Genomic DNA, 12,894 nt, shown 5'->3' with positions numbered 1-12,894 from the left:
GGGGCATGCGTGTTTCCGGTCTGGGACCAAGAGGGAAGAGCTCTTCCCTTGTAGCGTGCGGTATAAATTTGACCCCATGCTAGTAGAGGTTGGAGCCTCCCCGTCTTATGGTTTTTCCCTGGCACCGTAGCACGGGTGAGGCCGGTCCTCACGGGGGAAAAGTGGGTGTGTACTGGTTCTTAGTGTTTACTTCTGAGATACCGTACACAGGATTAGTCCGAGTGACTATTGGAACCCGTGGGCTGTGGGTAAAGTGTACAACCTTTGTAGAGTCAAAAGTATTCGAGTAGCCGTGTCCACGGTCAAGGACGACTGGTTGACTAGTCAAGTGTCAGTCTGAGTGTCGGTCTTTGGAGGAAGTTAACGAAATCGCGAGACTAATCATGAAATATGGTGGATCACTTATGAGAGGCATCACACTCTATATAAGCCACCCCTCCCCGCTGGCACAAGGGTCCGCATTCTGCAACACCTATATTCCACTCGACTCTAAGCTCCAGAGCACTGAGACGTAGGGCTATTACCTCCACCGCAGAGGGGCCTGAACTCATACAACCTTACTGTAGCTAGGACTATGCCCTCTACTTTCGTACCCTACTCATCTACTGTCAGGCTTTTTCCCATGACAATCATAACTATTATTTTACTATGGACTAACCCCTATGATTATGTTTGTTGATTATCCCTGGGACGGTCCTATCTCCTGGATATTCAATATTTATTATTGTATCATATAATCCCTTTATGTGGTGCATTTAGAAGCCTGACTGTGGCAACTATTATTTCTTTCATATAAGCCCTTTCTCTGGTGTCGCTTAGACGCCCGACTGTGTCAACTGTTATTACTTGAATGTGAGCCCTTTAGGCAGTGTCACTTCGATGCCTGACTGTTGCACGCATGATATTACTTATTCATTGTTGCCCTTCCTTGCTTGTTTATACAACATTGGTGGAAATAGTTTATATGCATGAATGCATCCGTGAATTAATTCTTATGGCATGATAGAGTTATTAAGTGGACTATGCATGCATCTCACCTTCTTTAACTTATCTGTTTTCTGGATGTTTGTGAGTACATTCAAAGTACTCACTGGCTTGTCCCTGACTATTGTCTTGGCCAGATTGCGTTCGGAGAGGAGCGTGATGCCGTCAACCCCGAAACCTAGGAGTCGAGGATAGCAGCCTCGTGAGATAGGAATTTATCCAGGTCAGCTGTTCCTGTGGGAATGGAGTCCCATGGGCACTGGAGATTCCTCCAGTTGCTTCCGTAGTCAACCTCAGACTTTTGTCCAAACCAATAGACCTTCATGGTCTTGTAACCCAGATTTTGTATTTTGCTTGGATTTTCTATATCAATTGAGTGTCCACCAGCTAATAGTAGTCCTGGGGTTGGTGAACACAAAGACCTATTTTATGGAAATTATTTTCTGAAAAACCACTCGCCACAACCTTGGTATCAGAACCAAGGTGACCATTGGCTAAACCTATCTTAGCCAAGTCGCTATCCGTACCCCGGATATTTATATATCCACAACCGAGGCTAGCCTACCCAATAGCCAACCACAATGGCCATCCGACACCTTTTTGGCAGTCGGTGCCTAACCTTTCAGCCCAGCCCTTAAGCTTTGTGTCTATGACTCATATCACAGTTCTCGCACTCCCTAGCGTGTGATGGAAGACTCCCTAACCTATATAGTAAGGTCTTGCCTTCACCCAGCAAACCGCAACCTTAAGACCACTACCCTAGTAAACCCCCTTGACTTGCAAGATGCCTGACCGTGTTCTTTGCAACGAGACCACCGTGTCCGAATGTGGAGACTTCGTAGTCATCCTCGCCGACCTCAGCCACCAAGTTTTTGGCGTAGAAGAGCCCCTAGGGTATATTGTGCATGAGGAACCTGCGAGTGATGATAGCCGTCACTTTTGGGCCTCGGTGCACATCTATGGAGGAAATTCCTTGCTAGAGTGCCCTTATCATTTCACTGGCATAGCATCCACCAACGAAGACCAAGCTCGTCAGCTTGCAGCCCGAGAGGCTATAGTCTAGCTTCGACATTTGTCGCCATGGATGAATAGTCGACCGTTTTACTACTATCCTAGCCGTGAAGGCTATGGTAGTCCAACCCAAGTCGCCAGCGAAGACCTTGAGGCAGACCCAACCTTGGTGCAGGTTGTGCGCTATTTGAGACCGTAGGAGGCATTCATCGATCAGATCACCTCTGACATGGTCATGAGCTGCGCGCTAACTGCTCGCCGGACCCCGACAAGCCATGAAGCTACAACCGCCTCTAGCAACCAGCCCGTATTGGATGGGGGACTTATTGGATCTCTGATGTCTGCCCCAGTCTTTATGTTAGCCGACCCAACCATGACCCCAGCGGTACTTCACCGTAGTTTTGATGCCTTCTTCAATGAAGCTATGCCTAGAGCGCGCTGTCCGAGACATCGTCGCTATTGGGGAACATTGCATGGGAAACAAAAAAATTCCTACACACACGCAATACCTATCCATGGTGATGATCATCTACGAGAGGGGAGAGTGAATCTACGTACCCTTGTAGATCGGTAAGCGGAAGCGTATATAACGCAGTTGATGTAGTGGAACATCTTCGCGATTCAAATTGCAGCCCATCTCGCGATCTCATCACGATCCTTCCCGCGATCCCATCAGGATCCATCCTGATCTAGTGCCGAACGGACGGCACCTCCGCGTTCAGCACACGTACAACTTGTTGGGGAATGTTGCATGGGAAACAAAAATTTTCCTACGCACACGAAGACCTATCATGGTGATGTTCATGTACGAGAGGAGATTAGATCCACATACCCTTGTAGATCGCTTAGTGATGACCCACAAATATAGGGTATCTATCGTAGTCCTTTCGATAAGTAAGAGTGTCGAACCCAACGAGGAGGAGAAGGCTCTGATAAACGGTTTTCAGCAAGGTAATAACTGCAAGCACTGAAAGTAGCGGTAACAAGTGATGGTGTCGTAAGGTGAAACGTAGCAAGCGAAAAGTAACAAGTGACAAGTAGTAGCAACGGTGCAGCAAAGTGGCCCAATCCCTATTGTAGCAAGGGACAAGCCTGAACAAAGTCTTATAAGAGGAAAAACGCTCCCGAGGACACACGGCAATTTCTGTCATGCTAGTTTCATCATGTTCATATGATTCACGTTCGTTACTTTGATAGTTTGATATGTGGGTGGACCGGCGCTTGGGTACTGCCCTTATTTGGACAAGCATCCCACTTATGATTAAGCCCTCCCGCAAGCATCCGCAACTACGAAAGAAGAATTAAGACAACGTCTAACCATAGCATTAAACTAGTGGATCCAAATCAGCCCCTTACGAAGCAACACATAGACTGGGGTTTAAGCTTCTGTCACTCTAGCAACCCAACATCTACTTACTACTCCCCAATGCCTTCCTCTAGGCCCAAGTACGGTGAAGTGTTATGTAGTCGACGTTCACATAACACCACTAGAGGAAAAAACATACAACATATAAAAATACCGAACGAATACCAAATTCACATGACTATTATCAGCATGACTTATCCCATGTCCTCAGGAACAAAAGTAACTACTCACAAAGCATAATCATAATCATGATCAGAGGTGCAATGAATAGCATGAAGGATCTGAACATAAACTCTTCCACCAAGTAATCCAACTAGCATCAACTACAAAGAGTAATCAACACTGCTAGCAACCTTACAAGTACCAATCGGAGTCGCGAGACGGAGATTAGTTACAAGAGATGAACTAGGGTTTGGAGAGGAGATGGTGCTGATGAAGATGTTGATGGAGATGACTCCCCTCCGACGAGAGGAGTGTTAGTGATGACGAAGGCGATGATTTCCCCCTCCGGGTGGGAAGTTTCCCCGACAGGATCGTCCTGCCGGAGCTCGAGATTGGATCTGCTCAAGTTCCGCCTCGTGGCGGCAGAGAATCCATGAATAAGCTGCTCCTTGATTTTTTCTCGGATGAAACCCTTCAAATAGCAAAAGAGGGGGGCCAGTGGGCCACCAGGGTGCCCACAAGCCTTGTTGCCACGGCCAGGGGGTAGGCCGTGGCAATCAGGCTTGTGGGCCCCTGGTTGCTCCCCTCTGACACTTCTTTCGCCCAGTATTTTTTATAAATTCCAAAAAAAATCCACGTTGATTTTGAGGGCATTTGGAGTTGCGCATAATAGAGGACTCAGACTTGCTCCTTTTTAGTCGAGAATTCAGCTGCCGGTATTCTCCCTCTTCAAATAAACCTTGCAAAATAAGAGAGAAAAGGCATAAGTAAGGTTCCACAAAGTATAATAAAAGTCCATAAAGCGATAAATATCAACATGAAAGCATGATGCAAAATGGACGTATCAACTGCCCCAAGCTTAGACCTCGCTTGTCCTCAAGTGAAAACCAAGACCCAAAACATGTCCACATGTTTAGGGATGAAGGTGTCGATAAAACATAATACAGACATGAGGGCTTCATGATCACACACAGAACAACAATACATCATAGAGATTCTTATTGGAAAGTAACAAATCCTTCAAAAAGCGAAGTATGAAACAAAAACCTTACCGAGAAGTAGCCAACAACAGTCCATAGTTATTGAATCAATTGCAATTTATCATAACAACAGAAAGAGTCAAATAAGAACTTGTAAAGCAAATCCACATACTCAATCATCTCTTTTGTTTTCCACAATTGTTACAACTCACGTGGTACTCATGGTATCGAAGTTTCAGTTGGACACAAAGAAAGATAGGGGCTTACAGTTTTGCCTCCCAACCATTTACCTCAAGGGTAAAGTCAACAATAATAAGGCATAAGTACTCAGCTCCAAGTTGATATAAGAATATAGATCTTTCCCAAGCATATGACGTTCACCAAGAAAAATGCTAAATAAGGAATTGGTGAAGATCACCATGACTCTTACAAGGGCAATAAGTAAAGGTACACGAAAGGCCCTTCGCAGAGGGAAGCAGAGGTTGTCATGCGCTTTTGAGGTTTGGATGCGTGTCCTCTTAGTGCAGAGGAATGTCACTTTATATTGCCTCCTGTGATACAGAACTTTATTATGCAGTCTGTCGCTTTTATGTCTTCCTCATCACAGGTTCGTACAAAGCTTATTTTCCACACACTAATAGATCATACATATTAGAGATCAATTTTTATTGATTGCACCGATGACAACTTACTTGAGGGTGTTGGAATTATGCCCTAGAGGCAATGATAAATAAGTTATTATTATAATTCCTCTGTCAAGATAATCGTTTATTATCCATGCTATAATTGTATTGAATGAAGACTTAGATACATGTGTGGATACATAGACAAAACACCGTCCCTAGCAAGCCTCTAATTGGCTAGCCAGTTGATCAAGGATAGTGAGGGTCTTCTGGTTATGAGCAAGGTGTTGTTGCTTGATAACTAGATCACATCATTGGGAGAATCATGTGATGGACTAGACCCAAACTAATAGACGTAGCATGTTGATCGTGACATTTTGTTGCTACTGTTTTCTGCGTGTCAAGTATTTATTCCTATGACCATGAGATCATATAACTCACTGACACCGGAGGAATGCTCTGTGTGTATCAAACGTCACAACGTAACTGGGTGGCTATAAAGATGTTCTAGAGGTATCTCCGAAGGTGTCCGTTGTGTTAGTATGGATCAAGACTGGGATCTGTCACTCTGTGTGACGGAGAGGTATCTCGGGGCCCACTCGGTAATACAACATCACACACAAGCCTTGCAAGCAATGTGACTTAGTGTAAGTTGCGGGATCTTTTATTACGGAACGAGTAAAGAGACTTGCCGGTAAACGAGATTGAAATAGGTATGCGGACACTAACGATCAAATCTCGGGCAAGTAACATACCGAAGGACAAAGGGAATGACATACAGGATTATATGAATCCTTGGCACTAAGGTCAAATGATAAGATCTTCGTAGAATATGTAGGATCCAACATGGGCGACCAGGTCCCGTTGTTGGATATTGACCGAGGAGTCCCTCGGGTCATGTCTACATAGTTCTCGAACCCGCAGGGTCTGCACACTTCAGGTTCGACATTATTTTATGCGTATTTGAGTTATATGGTTGGTTACCGAATGTTGTTCGGAGTCCCGGATGAGATAACGGACGTCACAACGGTTTCCAGAATGGTTCATAAATGAAGATTGATATATAAGATGACCTTATTTGATTACCGGAAGGTTTTCGGAGTTACCGGGAATGTACCGGGAATGACGAATGGGTTCCGGGAGTTCACCGGGGGGGGGGGAGGGGCAGCCCACCCCGGGTAAGCCCATAGGCCTTAGGGGTGCCGCACCATCCCTTAGTGGGCTGGTGGGCAAGCCCACAGAGGCCCCTGCGCAGGAGATAAGAAAATCAAAGAGAAAAAAAGGGGAAGTGGGAAGGAAGGGAAGGACTCCACCTTCGAATCCTAGTTGGACTAGGATTGGAGGAGGAATCCTCCTCCCCCCCATCGGCCGAACGCCTTGGGGCCTCTTGAGCCCCAAGGCAAGGCTCCTCCCCTCCCCACCTATATATACGGAGGTTTTAGGGCTGATTTGAGACAACTTTTCCACGGCAGCCCGACCACATACCTCCACGGTTTTTCCTCTAGATCACGTTTATGCGGAGCTCGGGCGGAGCCCTGCTGAGATTAGATCACCACCAACCTCCGGAGTGCCGTCATGCTGCCGGAGAACTCATCTACCTCTCCGTCTCTCTTGCTGGATCAAGAAGGCCGAGATCAGCGTCGAACTGTACGTGTGTTGAACGCGGAGGTGCCATCCGTTCGGCACTAGATCGTGGGACGGATCGCGGGACGGTTCGTGGGACGGTTCAAGGGGCGGATCGAGGGACGTGAGGACGTTCCACTACATCAACCGCGTTCACTAATGCTTCTGCTGTGCGATTTACAAAGGTACGTAGATCGGAAATCCCCTCTCGTAGATGGACATCACCATGATAGGTATTCGTGCGAGTAGGAATTTTTTTGTTTCCCATGCAACGTTCCCCAACAGTGGCATCATGAGCTAGGTTCATGCGTATATGTCTTCTCGAGTAGAACACAAAAGTTTTTGTGGGCGGTGATGTGCGATTTTCTGCCCTCCTTAGTCTTTTCTTGATTTCGCGGTATTGTTGGATCGAAGCGGTTCGGACCGACATTACTCGTACGCTTACGAGAGACTGGTTTCATCGTTACGAGTAACTCCGTTGCTCAAAGAAGACTGGTGGGTCTCAGTTTTTCCAACTTTAGTTGATTCGGAATTAACCGAGGAGGTCCTTGGATGAGGTTAAATATCAATTCATATATCTCCGTTGTGGTTTTTGCGTAAGTAAGATGCGATCCTACTAGATACCCATGGTCACCACGTAAAACATGCAACAACAATTAGAGGACGTCTAACTTGTTTTTGCAGGGTATGCTTGTGATGTGATATGGCCAACGATGTGATATGATATATTGGATATATGAGATGATCATGTTGTAATAGATAATATCGACTTGCACGTCGATGGTACGGCAATCGGCAGGAGCCATAGGGTTGTCTTTAAACTAACATTTGTGCTTGCAGATGCATTTACTATATTGCTAGGATGTAGCTTTAGTAGTAATAGCATGAGTAGCACGACAACCCCGATGGCGACACGTTGATGGAGATCATGGTGTGGCCCCGGTGACAAAGAAGATAATGCCGGTGCTTTGGTGATGGAGATCAAGAAGCACATCATGATGGCCATATCATGTCACTTATGAATTGCATGTGATGTTAATCCTTTTATGCACCTTATTTTTCTTAGAACGACGATAGCATTATGAGGTGATCTCTCACTAAAATTACAATACGAAATTGTGTTCTCCTCGACTGTGCACCGTTGCTACAGTTCGTCGTTTCGAGACACCACGTGATGATCGGGTGTGATAGACTCAACGTTCACATACAACGGGTGCAAAACAGTTGCACATGCGGAACACTCGGGTTAAGCTTGACGAGCCTAGCATGTGCAGACATGGCCTCGGAACACATGAGACCGAAAGGTCGATCATGAATCATATAGTTGATATGATTAGCATAGGGATGCTTACCACTGAAACTATCCTCAACTCACGTGATGATCGGACTTGAGCTAGTGGAATTCGATCATGAACCACGCAAATGACTAGAGAGATGTACTTTTTGAGTGGGAGTTTAGCAAGTAATTTGATTAAGTTAAACTCTAATTATCTTGAACATAGTCTAAGTCCACTTTGAATATATTTGTGTTGTAGATCATGGCTCACGCGACAGTCACCCTGAATTTTAATACGTTCCTAGAGAAAGCTAAGTTGAAAGATGATGGAAGCAACTTTGTAGACTAGGCTCGTAATCTTAAGTTGATCCTACAAGCTAGGAAAAATGATTATGTCCTTGATGCTGCGCTAGGAGATGAACCACCCACTACGGCTGACCAAGATGTTAAGAACGCTTGGTTATCACGTAAGCAGGACTACTCAATAGTTCAATGTGCAGTCTTGTATGGCTTAGAACCGGGACTTCAACGTCGCTTTGAGCGTCATGGAGCATATGAGATGTTCCAGGAGTTGAAGTTTATCTTTCAGAAGAACGCCCAGATCGAGAGGTATGAGACCTCCGATAAATTCTATGCTTGCAATATGGAGGAGAATTCGTCTGTCAGTGAACACGTGCTCAAAATTTCTGGGTACTCAAACCGTCTAGCTGAGCTAGGGATTGAACTCCCGCAAGAGGCTATCACTAACAGAATTCTTCAATCACTGCCGCCAAGCTATAAGGGCTTTGTGTCGAACTACAACATGCAAGGGATGAACAAGTCACCCGGCGAGTTGTTCGCGATGCTGAAAGTCGCGGAGTCAGAACTCCGTAAAGAACATCAAGTGTTGATGGTGAATAAGACCAGTAGTTTCAAGAGAAACGGCAAAGGAAAGAAGGGCAATTCAAAAAAGAGCGGCAAACCTGTTGCCAATCCGACGAAGAAACCCAAAGCTGGACCTAAGCCTGAAACGGAGTTCTATTATTGCAAGGGTATGGGTCACTGGAAGCGCGACTGCCCCAAGTATGTGGCTGATAAGAAGGCGGCCAAAGAAAAATCAGGTATATTTGATATACATGTTATTGATGTGTACTTAACCAGCTCTCGTAGTAGTGCCTGGGTATTTGATACCGGTTCTCTTGCTCATATTTGCAACTCGAAACAGGAACTGCGGAATAGGCGAAGGCTGGCGAAAGATAAAGTGATGATGCGCGTGGGAAATGGTTCTAAGGTTGATGCAATCGCCATCGGTACAGTTTCACTTTAGTTACCATCAAGATTAGTTATGAACTTGAATAATTGTTATTTAGTGCCTGCGTTGAGCATGAACATTATATCTGGATCTTGTTTTTTGCGAGACGGTTACTCATTTAAGTCACAGAATAATGGTTGTTCTATTTCTATGAGTAATATCTTTTATGGTCATGCACCCAATGTAACAGGATTGTTCATATTGAATCTTGATAGTGATAACACACATATACATAACATTGAGACCAAAAGAGTAAGAGTTAACAATGATAGCGCCATGTTTTTATGGCACTACCGCTTAGGTCATATTGGTGTAAAGCGCATGAAGAAACTCCATACCGATGGACTATTGGAGTCACTTGACTTTGATTCACTTGACACGCGCGAACCATGCCTCATGGGCAAGATGACTAAAACTCCGTTCTCCGGAACAATGGAGCGTGCAAGTGACTTGTTGAAATCATACATATCGATGTGTGTGGTCCGATGAGCGTGGAGGCACGCGGCGGATAACGTAATTTTCTCACCTTCACTAACGATTTGAGTAGATATGGTTATGTCTACTAAACGAAGCACAAGTCTGAAACATTTGAAAAGTTCAAGCAATTTTAGAGTGAAGTTGAAAATCATCGTAACAATAAGGTCAAATTCCTACGGTCTGATCGTGGGGGTGAATATCCGAGTTTCGAGTTTGGTGCTCACTTAAAACAATGTGGAATTGTTTCACAGTTGACACCGCCTGGAACACCACAGCGTAATGGTGTGTCCGAACGTTGTAATCGTACTTTATTAGAGATGATGCGATCTATGATGTCTCTTACCGATCTGTCGTTATCGTTTTGGGGTTATGCATTAGAAACAGCTGCATTCACTTTAAATAGGGCACCATCAAAATCCGTTGAGATGACACCATACGAACTGTGGTATGGCAAAAGACCAAAGTTGTCGTTTCTTAAAGTTTGGGGATGTGATGCTTATGTCAAAATGTTTTAGCCTGAAAAGCTGGAACCCAAAGCGGAAAAGTGCATCTTCGTAGGTTACCCAAAAGAGACAGTTGGGTACTCCTTCTATCTCAAATCCGAGTGCAAAGTGTTTGTTGCTAAGAACAGATCTTTTCTCGAGAAGGAGTTTCTCTCGAGAGAATTGAGTGGGAGGAAGATAGAACTTGATGAGGTTGTCGAACCTCTCATCCCTCTGGATGGTGACGCAGGGCAAGGGGAAACCCCTTTCGTTGCGACGCCGGTTGAGGAGGAAGTTAATGATGATGATCATGAAACTCCGGATCAAGTTCCTGTCGAACCTCATAGGTCGACGAGACCGCGTACTACTCCAGAGTGGTATGGTAATCCTGTCTTATCAATCATATTGTTAGACAACAATGAGCCTGCGAATTATGAAGAAGCAATGGTGGGCCCGGATTCCAACAAATGGTTGGAGGCCATGAAGTCCGAGATAGGATCCATGTATGAAAACAAAGTGTGGACTTTGGAAGTACTACCTGAGGGCCACAAGGCTATTCAGAACAAATGGATCTTTAAGAAGAAGACTGACGCTGACGGTAATGTGACCATTTATAAAGCTCGACTTGTGGCAAAGGGTTTTTCACAAGTTCAAGGAGTTGACTCGATGAGACATTCTCACCCGTAGCGATGCTTAAGTGAGTCAGAATCATGTTAGCAATAGCTGCATTTTTCGATTATGAAATCTGGCAGATGGATGTCAAAACGGCGTTCCTTAACAGTTTCCTTAAGGAAGAGTTGTATATGATGCAATCCGAAGGTTTTGTCGATACTAAAAATGCTAACAAAGTATGCAAGCTCCAGCGATCCATTTATGGATTGGTGCAAGCATCTCGGAGTTGGAATAAACGCTTTGATGAGGTGATCAAAGCATTTGGGTTTATACAAGTGGTTGGAGAATCTTGTATTTACAAGAAAGTGAGTGGGAGCTCTGTGGCGTTTCTAATATTATATGTGGATGACATATTGCTGATTGGAAACAACATGGAGTTTTTGGAAAGCGTAAAGGATTACTTGAATAAAAGTTTCTCTATGAAGGACCTAGGAGAAGCTGCTTACATTCTAGGCATTAAGATATATAGGGATAGATCAAAACGCTTGATAGGACTTTCACAAAGCACATACCTTGATAAAGTTTTGAAAAGGTTCAAAATGGAACAGTCCAAGAAGGGGTTGTTGCTAGTTTTACAAGGTACGAGATTGAGTAAGACTTAGTGCCCAGCAACTGATAAAGATAGAGAGCATATGAGCACCGTCCCCTATGCTTCAGCCATAGGTTCTATCATGTATGCAATGTTGTGCACTAGACCGGACGTTAGCCTGACCATAAGTATGGCAGGCAGGTTCCTGAGTAATCCAGGAGTGGATCACTGGACGGCGGTCAAGAATATCCTGAAGTACCTGAAAAGGACTAAGGATATGTTTGTCGTGTATGGAGGTGACGAAGAGCTCGCCGTAAAAGGTTACGTCGATGCAAGCTTTGACACAGATCCGGACGACTCTAAGTCACAAACCGGATACGTATTTATTCTTAATGGGGGTGCGGTAAGCTGGTGCAGTTCCAAGAAAAGCGTCGTAGCTGATTCTACATGTGAAGCGGAGTACATGGCTGCCTTGGAGGCGGCTAAGGAGGGTGTCTGGATGAAGCAGTTCATGACGGATCTTGGAGTGGTGCCAAGCGCACTGAATCCAATAACCTTGTTCTGTGACAACACGGGTGCCATTGCCTTAGCAAAGGAACCACGGTTTCACAAGAAGACCAGACACATCAAACGACGCTTCAACCTCATCCGCGACTACGTCGAAGGGGAGGACGTAAATATATGCAAAGTGCACACGGATCTGAATGTAGCAGACCCACTGACTAAACCTCTTCCACGGGCAAAGCATGATCAACACCAGAACTGTATGGGTGTTAGATTTATTACAATGTAATTCACATGGTGATGTGAGGGCTAGATTATTGACTCTAGTGCAAGTGGGAGACTGTTGGAATTATGCCCTAGAGGCAATGATAAATAAGTTATTATTATAATTCCTGTGTCAAGATAATCGTTTATTATCCATGCTATAATTGTATTGAATGAATACTTAGATACATGTGTAGATACATAGACAAAACACCGTCCCTAGCAAGCCTCTAATTGGCTAGTTAGTTGATCAAGGATAGTCAGGGTCTTCTGGCTATGAGCAAGGTGTTGTTGCTTGATAACTGGATCACATCATTGGGAGAATCATGTGAGGGACTAGACCCAAACTAATAGACGTAGCATGTTGATCGTGTCATTTTGTTGCTACTGTTTTCTGCGTGTCAAGTATTTATTCCTATGACCATTAGATCATATAACTCACTGACACCAGAGGAATGCTTTGTGTGTATCAAAAGTCACAACGTAACTGGGTGGCTATAAAGATGCTCTACAGGTATCTCCCAAGGTGTCCGTTGTGTTAGTATGGATCAAGGCTGGGATTTGTCACTCCGTGTGACGGAGAGGCATCTCGGGGCCCACTCGGTAATACAACATCACACACAAGCCTTGCAAGCAATGTGACTTAGTGT

Source organism: Hordeum vulgare, chromosome 4H, assembly GCF_904849725.1.
Source record: "Hordeum vulgare subsp. vulgare chromosome 4H, MorexV3_pseudomolecules_assembly, whole genome shotgun sequence".
Classification (NCBI taxonomy): domain Eukaryota; kingdom Viridiplantae; phylum Streptophyta; class Magnoliopsida; order Poales; family Poaceae; genus Hordeum; species Hordeum vulgare.
The sequence above is the reverse complement of the archived record's forward strand: the minus strand, read 5'-3'. Positions refer to the sequence as shown.